This window comes from Lycium ferocissimum, unplaced genomic scaffold, assembly GCF_029784015.1.
Source record: "Lycium ferocissimum isolate CSIRO_LF1 unplaced genomic scaffold, AGI_CSIRO_Lferr_CH_V1 ctg17350, whole genome shotgun sequence".
NCBI lineage: Eukaryota > Viridiplantae > Streptophyta > Magnoliopsida > Solanales > Solanaceae > Lycium > Lycium ferocissimum.
The window spans coordinates 735-12,359 of record NW_026717154.1 but is presented as its reverse complement, the minus strand read 5'-3'; the positions used below and the strand labels follow the sequence as shown (position 1 = coordinate 12,359).

The window sequence follows — 11,625 nt, the reverse complement described above, 5'->3', positions numbered from 1 at the left end:
GGTAATTCAAGTAAAGATTTGACTATCGAATTTCAGCCAAGTGAAACTTTACTGCTTCTTTTTCCTTAAAAACATGCTCTATGTTTTTTTATGCGCATTTAAAACATCTAGTTCATGTGAGTACATCAAGCCAGCGGATTGTGAATCTACCATGCTACGGTCCATAAATAGTAGATTCAAAGCCCGATTTGTGGAATCTACGTTTTCATGACATAAATGATATATTGAAGCCTTGATTGCCAAGAATTTACAAGAAATGTTATGAAAAAGCTGAGAGACGCGCATCACGAAGTGGTTGGAAAGAAGATTGAAAGGTCATTGATAGTAAAACTACTCCAAAGTAATAGGCAACTCAGATTGTGCTAGCAACCCATCCCGGCTTCACAAGGGTGGCATCAAACCTATGTATCGCACACATGAGGCGCGTGAATACTTAGCCCACCAAGTTGGAATCAGATCGTTAGGATATAAATGGGATGGTTATAGACATTCGAGATGCGATATCCACATAAAAGAACAGAAATATAAACATATGTCCAAAACAGAACGTACCAACTTATACTGAAGAAGTACTATAGATGCGTAAAAAACACTTCTGAATTTCATGATTTTCACAGAAATGCATGAGGAAACAACTCAGCGGGCAATTAAGTACAATATCTAACTCGACTCATGATTATATCAAATGCAAGACTAAAGCTCCTTAAATCAGCCAGAGAACAAGAAGCTGTGCTTCGATATTTGCTGGCTCAAGAAGCTAGTGGTTCCATATGTATAGACATTCCTTGAGCATGTAATGTATACGTTCAATATCCACGAGTAGAAAAGTTGGCAACAGCTTATGCACTAACATCCACGAGTAGAATGTTGTAGCCATTTTGGTGTCCCCCCGGTCATTTACTTCCACAGCTTTCGCAAAGACTTATTCTTCTCCGTCTCTTTCTTCATTACCTTGGCAACTGCCATCTCAAAATCTTCTTGTGTCATATGTACCCTCCTCTCTATTAGAGCAAACATCCCTGCTTCTGTACAGACGGCCTGCAGATAGATCATAAGACACGTCAAGAGCACGAAAAATATAAGGCAAGCAAAGATCTCTCACATGGCACTCGACCAAGGTAAAAGCCACAGAAGTCCCTCAGATGTTAGATCACAAAGTTTTAACTGCTAAATAAGTAGGCTCTCAAGCAACCAAGTTGCTCATGAAAGGGTATGTTAAATATCATTAAAGCCAAATGGACATGCTATCACTAAATACCTTAAGTTCTGCCCCGGAAGCACCGTTCATCTTCTCAAAGAAATTTTCTGCAAAGTCAATCCCCCGTATCAAGTTCATCTTCTGGAATGAATCTTCAAAATGTCGAAACGGGACTGCGAGATAATGAACGGATAATTGATTAAGATGAATCATCAGAGGGTTCTATAAATGACGACAAAAAGCATGCAGCAATGTGAAGAAGCATAGAGGAATGCATAGATATTGTTGTATCCTTTCATACATGTTTAAACACCTCTTGTACTATACTCCTTCTGGTTCTATTCATCTGTGTTCACGGCACAACCCATTAAGAAAACCATTTTATAGCATTAATCTTAAGGGGTATTTGGACTAGATTACCTTTATCTCTTCCTTAAGTGAGTAATTAGTGACTAGTCTTTTTGGAGGAATAAGGGTTGCATTAGGGTAGGCTGTCTACATCACACCCTAAGGGGTGCGACCCTTCCCCGGACCCTGGTAACGTGGATGCTTTGTGCACTGGGTAGCCCTTTTAAGGGTGGAATTGGAAAAAGATAATTAATTCCTTACTGGTAATATTTTGAACCAACTAAAGTGAATGATAAGAAAGACAGAGGAGAGTAATAAACAAACTAGAAAAGTAAGCGATCAAGGAGAGAGCTAAGATCCAAGAAGCTGGTAACAATATATTGAAACAATGGATACTCATGTTAAAAACATCTTATATCTTCTAAACTATGAGAAACCACACCTCTTCATTGGGATTTGGAAATTCAATCTTCCTGTCAATTCTTCCAGGTCTCAGGAGTGCTTAATCCAGAATATCAATGCGGTTTGTAGCCATCAAAACCTAGAGCAAGGAAAAGATTTTTTTGTTCAGCTTTACAATCTCAGGACGATATACTTGTAAACTAGGCAACATATATTCAAGTGATCCAGATAGCCAAACTTGCCTTAATTTTGTTTGATGCCTCAAATCCATCAAGTTGGTTAAGAAGCTCCAACATTGTTCTCTGCACTTCACTATCACCATTACCACTTCCTGATTCCATTCTAGCAGATCCAATACTGTCTATTTCATCCATAAAAATGATAGAAGGAGCATGTTCCCTGAGAATAATTCAACATAAGGCATTTCTAAAACTGAGCTAAATGTACAACAAGCGAGAGAGAAAACAAAGCACTCAGGTCAATAGACCCGAAAAAGATACAGCAAAGATTATGCAAATAATTTTCCCTCCTCTTCTAGAATAGGACTGTTAACGGTTTTATGGAATTACATTCTTCACGCCCAACTTTCAAGCAACACGACAGTGTCTGAAATTTGAGATCCACGAATTCTGGCTCCTGGACACATGTCAGCAACAGGAAGATGAAAAAGAACTAAGAGAATTTGAATCTAATGTAAGTGGCTAATTATATGTGCCCCAAGAGTTTAATTTAATAAAATATTTTTACATTATCACTTTTTACCTGATCAAAAGAACGTTTACTTCATATCATCACCCCCACCCCCTTTTCTTTTATTTTTATTTTTTTAGATAACTGCTAAATCCATTATTTTCAGCTTTGGAACTTGGTGGATAATGAGCTCACCCCTATACTCATACCTACTTAAATACCAAACTTGGTTCACAGAAGGACTTGAACTCGTGACATGCACCTACCACTCATCCCATGATGTACGCTACCTTCATAACATCCTTTTTTTTTTTTTAAACTGGTAAAGTTGTATTCCTCAGCATTAAGGGTATGCTGGCCACATCCAAAAGGTGAGTAACCAAAAGAAAGGAAAAAAGACTTATAGAAAACCTAGTAAATCTACAATCTGATCTGTTTCCTCTATACAAAGTTGTTTACACCGAAAAAGTAAAGATACAATACAATTCCATTTAACTTTCTGAATAGAATTGGATCTATCTTCAAAACATCTCCCATTTCTTTCTTTACACATAGTCCACACCATATACAGGCTGGTATTGTCCTCCACCACCTTTTCTGACTTTTGCTCCCTCTTTCTAATCCAACAACTGAACAGATCTGAAGTGTGCTCTGGCATGATCCATCTTGTATTAGAATGTTTGAGAAAGATTTCTCAACGATGGGCAGTGAACTCACAATGAAGAAATAGATGTTTGTTAGTATCCCCTATTTTGTTGCAGAGAAAACATCTGGGTACTAACTGCATCCCTTTCTTTTTTAAAACTTCTTGAGTAAGGCAGGCTCTCTTTACCACTTACCATGTGAAACATTTCACCTTGGTAGGTACCAAGGTTTTCCAGATGGAATTCCATTGATATTGTGGCCTTCCAGCTCCACCTTGCATCTCTATCTTGTATGCGCTGTTGACTGTGAAGCAACCATCCTTGCTATGCTTTCATATAATCTTATCAGGTTCTGTTGTGATACCGATGGAGCCTCCTAGTTTTCCAAGTAATGATGCCACCCTCTCCACTTCCAGTTATTTAGCAGCCTTCTAAAAAAAGGTCCCACCCCTGGGGTGTCCAACATTCATACACACTTGCTTTGGGATTATTACAAATAATGAACAGATCTGGGAATGATTCCATTAGAAGAGTTTGGTCAATCCATCCTTCTTTCCAGAATTTAATCTTGACCCCATTACCCGCCTTAACTTTCAGATTTGCTTCCATCGATGGCCACAAAGCCCTGATAGTTCTCCACACTCCAACCCTAAAAGGTTCGGATCAAGTTTCTCGTACACCAAGGACTAAATTCACCAAATTTAGCCATGATCACTTCCTTCCATAGGGAATTTTCCTCTCCATTATATCTCCATAGCCACTTCATCATAAGACTATTGTTTTGTAGTCTTAGATTTCTGATTCCCAATCCACCCCTTGCTTTGCTGAGTATTACTTTATCCCAGTCCACCAAACTGTAACCCTTTCCTTCTTTGCAACCTTGCCATAGAAATTTCCTCCTTAGCTTGTCTAATTTTTTCACTAATGTTGAAGGAATAGGAAATAAGGACATCACATATGTAGGGAGAGAATCTAGCACAGAGTTAACCAAGGTTAATCTTCCCCCAAGTGACAAATATTGTGCTTTCCACCTTGCAAGCTTCTTCTTGTTTTCTCCACTATACCATCCCAGATTTCCAGTGCCTTATGCTTATTACCCAGTGGCATAACTAGATAAGTTGTAGGTAGATTCTCCACTCTGCACCTTAATATGCTTGCCAGATCTTGAATATAAAGGACTTCTTTAACAGGGAATAGACTGCTTTTCCCCCGATTGACCCTCAAACCTTCTACAGTTTCAAAAACTATCAACATCAATCTGATATAGCAGATCTGTTCAGCCTTTGGTTCATAAAAATAACAGTGTCATCGGCATATAATAAGTGACGGATCTCCATTTCCTCCCCAGCTCTACCACCAATTTGAAATCCCCGATCCATCTATTATGTATTGCAATTCTCATTATGCCATCAAATCCTTCCATTGCTAGAATAAAAAGGAAAGGAGATGAGGGTCACCTCGTCTCAAACCCCTCTCGGATGGAAAAAACCCCACGGTTCTCCATTTACAAGAACGAAAACCCGACAGCTTTTAATACAAAACTCAATCCCGGCTCCCATTTGCTACCAAACCCATCTACCTGAGAGTGTTTAATAAGAATTTCCAATTTACATGGTCATAGGATTTTTGAGTATCAAGTTTGCACATAACACCAGATTCCACTCCCTTCATTCTTGAATCAATATATTCACTAGCTATGAGTGCAGCATCCATAATTTGTCTCCCTTTTATAATAGCCATCTGATGTTTGTTAATCAGCTTACTTACCACTTTCTTCAACCTTTCTGCTAGTAGCTTTGCAATAATTTTGTAGACTCCACCTACCAAACTTATTGGCCTGTAGTCCTTTAGATCAGCAGCACCTATTTTCTTAGGGATCAAAGCTATGAAGGTAGCATTAAAGCTCCTTTCAAAAGTCTGGTTAGAGTGGAAGAACTGGACAGTGCTTATGGTATCTTCCTTCAACATTTCCCATAAAGAAAGAAAAAAAAACATAGGAAAACCATATGGTCCAGGAGCCTTCTCCATAGCACATAAATTGATACACTCCAGAATTTCCTCCTCCTCAAATTGTCTTTGTAACCTATTTGTTCTTCACTAAAGATCACTGAAGTTTCATGAAGCTGCAAATCAGATCTCCAAGATTTAGTATCCTTATATAATTCTTGATAAAAATTCTGAGCAGCCTCCTTAATCTCCTCAGGGTCAGTGACATTAACCTCATCCACGTCTAAATGATCCATGGAATTAAATCTTTTGTGAGCCGTAGCAATTTTGTGAGAAAATTTGGTGTTCTTATCACCATATTTCAACCATTGTATCCTGGATCTTTGCTTCCATGCTATCTCTTCATTTTTTGCCACTTCCTCAAATTCCATAGCCAAATATGCCTTTTGAAGTAATTCATCATCAGTGAGAATTCTCTGATCCTGAATAGTTTTGCTCTGTTTAATGTGAGTAAATTCCTCCTCCCATTGTGCACAATGAAGGAATCTGTCAACCTTGGAAGCACTCCTATGGTTCCCTCCCCCCCCTCTCCAAGTGTAAGATCCTCTAAATAAAGAAGGATCAACCAGTTCAAGATTCTCAATACAAGCAAAAAACTCTTCCATAGCACCATTTATTCTGTTGCAGTTTGTTCTCTCTGAAGGATACCTAATGACATTAAAATCCCCACAAACAATCCATGGCCCATTGAAGGAACTTCTAATGTCCGTCAATTCTTCCCATAGCACACTTCTGATCTCTCTATTGCAATCAACATATACTGCACTGAGGTGCCAGCTAAAATCATCATTGAGTCCAGAAAATTTTTCAGTGATACATTGAGTTCCACTCCCTACCAATTCTCCTCTCCAGACTCTCTTATCCCAAAGAATTAAAATTCCACCACTAGTCCCAATTGCCTCCCTATGAATTTCACCCACCCATCTATTACTCCATATGTTTTGCAAAATGTTATCAACTGGCCCATCTATCTTTGTTTCTACTAGTACATATACATCAGCCCCCCATTGTTGAATTAAATTTCTAACAAAGTCTCTTTTTCTGACCCTATTTAACCCCTTTACATTCCAAGAGAGAATTTTAACTCTCATTGATGTCTAAGAGTTAGCTTTCTCCTACTGGCCTTGGTTCTCCATCCTTGAAATTCACATCAAAAATCAAGTTCCTTACTTCTTTTGGTACTGCACTGTTTGTACTTGTGGCCTCAAGATTATCCCCTTGCCTCAACTTCTTTTCTCTTCTTTGGTCTAGCTTCATGAGCAAGTCATAAGCTTCTTTCTTACACCCCTCAAAATCAGCTCCAAACTGCTCTCCCGATTTGATCATATTGGATTGGACCCATGCTGTAGCTTTCGAAGCCAAATATTCCTTTTGTATGCTATTATCCATCTGTAATGGCTGTGGCTCTGTATACATGACTCTTAAGAGTATCGAAAAAGTCTTGCCCTTTAAAGCACTGTATCTGCTCTGAATTTCCTTCTGCTATTGATAAGATTTCCATCTTTTTTTGGGAATCAGCATGCGTATAATCAATCAAAAAGTTGTTTGATGTGTTTCCTTCTTCTGCCTCTCCCATGCAAAGCTCCAGGTCCCCTTCAAAATTAATGAAATTTAGGCCACCAACAACATCTTCCTTTGATAAATTTATTTGGGCTGTAAATGGTTCTGTAAAAGGCTTGGGCTTTTGAACTGGGCCCAATTTAATTGGCTTAGCACTTAGAAACCTTAATAAACTCTGCAACTCATTTAAAAGAGCCGCTGTCTTAACTAAGGCCTGGGCATCGAAATTAACCTTTGATGGGCTTGGGTCATTAGTTTTCCCAGGCTCGCCCCATATGCCCACGTGCTCTAAGTCAGTGTCTTTACCCTTTTCCTCGCTACCATCGACTTTAGCTTTACTGAGAGGTACTAACTCCTTTCCATTTCCTCGTTCTGTTTCTCTGACTTCCTGTAGCATAGCTTTGCTGTCATCTTTTACTCTTGACGACAGGTTGACTCCTTGAATAAAATGTCATCAACTTCTCTTTTTCTGACAGTGACCGGCTCCTCCACCCAGAGAGGTAACCTAAAAAGTAGGTCACGTCGGCGATTTCCATTGCCGTAGGAATTTTTTCCCTCAGACCCTTCACTTTAATTCGAGCCCACCTCAAATGATTTTTTAATTCAGTTTCTTCTTCATTCTCTAACCATCCTCCACATTCATCCCCTATCAATTTTAGGTTCTCATTATTCCGTAGCTGGAGAGAGAGACCAAGAACCCTAACCCGAAACCAGTCGAATTGAGTGTCTTCAAGGAGTGTACCTTTTGTTGGCGACCACCAATCGATTTTTAGATACGATCCCTGTCTCTGCCATTCACCCATAAGAACATGTTCAGCTGCTTTCCTTAATTGAATCTCAAACAGGAACTGGAAGCCATTCATGTCGTAGACTTGTGTGTTCGGAGATCCTTTCCATGTGTTCTGAGCCCACCTACGAACATCATTATGAGTGGGAATTTCATCACACTCACAAAATCTACCAACTAAACATCTTCTTAGAAGTTCATTGGATTCCCTGTTGAGATTTGTTTTCAGCAAATGCCCTTCCTCTGCAACCTCAATCTTCTGTTGCCCCCATTTACTTTTGTTGAAAGCTTCTAAGTAGTCTCCTTTCCCAGCAAAAGGCTTACTGTTTCCCTCTCCACATGTAATAAATGCCCCCTTATTGTTCTGTTTTCTGTTGATGAATTCCTCCACTTTTAAAGCTATGTTCCCCCAACCTTCATTAATGTTGTTTTCTGGTAAGATAATGACTGATCTGCTCTGCCCTTTAACTTTAATAACTGAAATAAATCGACTGTATTTATTGAACTTTTGGGTACAATAAATATTGGTAGAGAAATCCCTGCATCTCCAAGATTTGAAGTTTTTCCCCCTATTTGCTGAAGCTTCTTTTATCCTTCTGCAAAGCCATAGCATAGCACCCTTGCTCAACACCATCCTTCTGATTGAGAGCTTGGCACTCTCTACCCAGTCGAACCAAATTTCAGACTCTGAAATAATTTCCGTGATGTCATAAGACTTTCCTCCTGATCTGAAGTAGAGTCTGTTCTCCATGGTTGAGACAGACCCAGAAAAAGAGATAACCAGGCTGAAAGAGAGAAAAACAAAAGAAAACAACTACCATGGAAGGTAATAGCTTAATAGGAAAGTAAAGAGAATGGATTTCTCTGGCAGAAAGACACCGGAAAAGTGAGTTTCCCCCTCCCAAGAAGTAGGAGAGAGAAAAGTCTTGGGGAATGTGCCTGTGAGCATTTTTTTTGGTTATAATTCTCTAAATGTTCATATCATCCTTAACTCTATATAAAGAGTAAAATCTTCATATCAGATAATAGATCAAGCATACTTGAGCACTTCAGCCATATATCAATTAAGAATAATGAAGAATGAAACATGAACAAAATTGCAGTAGCATATTGTAGGCTAACCCAATGTAAGAAGCAAACTTGACCTTAGAAGCTTAACATAGTGAGCCTAAAAAATGGCCTTACAATAACTTTTGAGGGTAATAAGATCAGAAAGACACAGACAGAATTAATTTAGGCATAAAATTATGAACATTAGAGATACATGAGCTGAGTACCAAACCTGGCCATGACAAAGAGTTCTCTCACCATACGAGAACCTTCTCCAATATATTTCGCACCGGCCGAAGCAGAGACCGGAATGAAGGTACAATCAGTATGATGTGCAACTGCCCTCGCCAATAATTATTTTCCTGTTCCTGGAGGCCCGTAAAGCAAAGACTCCCTGTGATTTGAAAAGGAAGAGATAGAATAAGCACATAGAAAATTGTCCAACCACTGTTAAGCTTAAAATATAGATTGAACAAATGGAGAAAACATAGTAAATTGTGAATATACCTTAGGTTGAGCTATTCCAAGAGACTCGAACAGCTCAGGATGTTTAATGGGAAGCTCAATGGCCTAATGTGTAAAAAGGCCACAGTTCAAAAAGATTACACGAATCTAGACCAAGGTCTCACGATAGATCATCAAAATAACTAAATGCAATAACAGAAAGAAAGCAAAACCTCTTTAATCTCTTTAATTTTGTGGTCAAGGCCACCAATCATATCATAAGTGGAATCAGGCACTTTCTCAACTTTCATTAGGTTGACCAATGGATCCACTTTGCAGGGCAAAATTAGATGGAGAATATAGCTGTCATTGCGGAGCGCTACTCTAGTCGATGGAGTAATATTTGTAATGTCAATAGTCTTATCAATGTCAACAACATATTTTCCTTCAGGATGAACCTGAAGCATAATACAAAGATAAGAAGAATAAGCATATCGCAATTAATTAGAAATGTATTTAAGGATATGAAAACTTATATCCAATCAACATTTCAAGTTGAATAAATATTAGTAAGTGGATCCACAGAGAATAATAGAAACACTGAATACTAATCGTCGTACAAAGCGCAAGGCTTTTCTCTGGACTTCTGAGTTCTGACAGATATAGAGTAGAAATTAACAGGCTTTAAGTCAATTAATCTTTCACATTTTCAGTAAGGGAGAATATTCGGCCTGTAGCCTTGCATCTTTGCTCCTCAACCCAACTTTTAAATCTTTTTCTACATCCTTTATTTTTGCATTAAAATCCAAACAATAATAGCAGTAGCACGACAACTTTGGGTTACTAAAATGTAGAGCAGATTGATAAACACAATGAAGCAGAATCATAGTGTCAATACGTAAAAAATAGTAGAAGGTTCTCATATCATCCTCTTCTAGGGGATCATGTAGAAAGCAACAAGATAATATTTATTTAGACCAAAAGTAGATATTGGCACAGCAGACAAAAGTCTCTATCCAGAAATTCATGTCCTAATTTACTTGTTTCTCTAAAGAGGCCTAAGAAAAGGAAAATTTCACCTTATAAAATTACTCCTGTTCTATTTCATGTGACAACAACGACAACAACAACATACCCAGTGTAACCCCACAAGTGGAGTTTGGGAGGGTAGAGTTACGCAGACCTCATCCCTACCTTGGGAGGTAGAGAGTTTGTTTCCGATAGACCCTCGGCTCAAGGAAAAGCAATTCAAAGCAGTTTGGAAAAAGAAATAACAGAAGTGAAGAAGCCCTAGCAAAAATTTAACGCCCTCTATCCCAGTTTATCTAACACACTTTCCTTTTTTATCAGTCCCAAAAAGAATGACACATTTCCTTATTTGGTAACAATTTAACTTTAAAATTTTCTTTTCTTACGCTTAACGAGATGATTTATAACCACACAAATATCTTTGCGTTGTTTTAGACCACAAGATTCAAAAGTCTTCCTTCATTTCTTAAAGTCCGTGCCCAGTCAAACTACATCACATAAATTGGGACGGAGGAAGTGTAGAGTATGACAAAGCAGTCTGAAGAAAAGGAGCAGTAACAACAACAAATAATACGATAATCAAAGTACAAGAAAAAATAAATAGTAACAGAAATCGAAGGACACGAAGCTACAAGAGTAATACTACGAGTGACTAGCATGGAAGGATAAGAGAGACAACGCTCAGCTACTTACTAACCTTCTACCCTAATCGATGTCCTCCATAACCTTCTATTTCATGTGACACTATTTACTTATTAGTCTGTTTCAAGAAGAATGGTACATTTCTATGTTTGGAAACAATTTAACTTTAACACTCTCACTCTACCTTTAATGAAAAGCTTTTTGTCACGACCCGAGCTACGGGCCGCGACGGGTATCCGAGGCTAACCACCGAACACCACTCACTTACCCTCGCTTATCCGCTCGTTATTCATACTATATGCTCATAATCATATAAAACCTGTCTTTTCTGAAATACATTAGCTTTTATAAACATAAGCCCTTCGGTATCAAAATATATATATATACATATACATACAAGCCATGGGACCGTACTACCCACACCGCGTATCTACGAGCCTCTCTACCGGAATACTAGACATCCGGACGGACAGACCCCGTCATGCCCAAAATAGGAATATACAAACATATGTACCAAAAGAATAGTCCGTAGCACCTCCGGAATATGGAGTGCTCTCAAATCGGCCGCTAGCTCCTGGATCCGGATCACCTCCCCGCCTACTCCGTGGGCATGAACACGCGTCCGAAGAAAGGACGTCGCACGAATATTGTACCGAGTATGAAGCATAAACAATAATGAAGCATCAATAAACTGAGGAGGCATAAAATAAGGAGCAATCTGTAACTGACCGAATCATAAGAAAGATCATATATATGCTTACTTACTCTCAAGCTTATCATCATCATATCATGTGTACTTAATCATATATGCTGCCCGACTATAT

General features: G+C 38.6%; 1 pseudogene; it reads right to left on the bottom strand.

The window, feature by feature from the left end:
* Positions 1 to 592: 592 nt before the first annotated feature.
* On the bottom strand, positions 593 to 9,597 carry LOC132042718 (26S proteasome regulatory subunit 8 homolog A-like; annotated as a pseudogene).
* Positions 9,598 to 11,625: the final 2,028 nt, after the last annotated feature.